Here is a 477-nt window from a genome sequence, read left to right as displayed (position 1 = left end):
TATATATATATATATATATATACATACATAAAAAATTGTATTGTATGACACATGCTGCCCTTTTAACTTTTGTGCTAAAAGGCAGGTGGCACCTTCTACACTACCCAATTTATTGAGGAAAGAGCTTTCAAGAACTAGAGTGTAAACAGATTCAGGTCCTCAAAAGCTCTGACCAATTTATTGAGGCATGTCTATGAAGGTAGCACCTCCCTCTGTCATTTTTGTTCCCTTCTGAATGCTTCTTTCACATTTCAATTGCTTCAGGGTTTCCAAAAAAGCAGTTATAGTTCAGTTTGATTTGCTAGATCGCTCTAGCTGCTAAAGCAGCACAGAGCTGTGTACAGGCTAAAAAATTGAAACAGGTAAGATCCATACACTGTAAGAGAATGTGTTCATTCTGCTGCTAGAAAGAGATGTATCACATGAGATAAATATGACCTGTTTCTGCGATACCGCCCCAAGTGCTGTGTAACTGTC

Source organism: Microcaecilia unicolor, chromosome 12, assembly GCF_901765095.1.
Source record: "Microcaecilia unicolor chromosome 12, aMicUni1.1, whole genome shotgun sequence".
Lineage (NCBI taxonomy): Eukaryota > Metazoa > Chordata > Amphibia > Gymnophiona > Siphonopidae > Microcaecilia > Microcaecilia unicolor.
Note: the sequence above shows the minus strand (reverse complement) of the source record.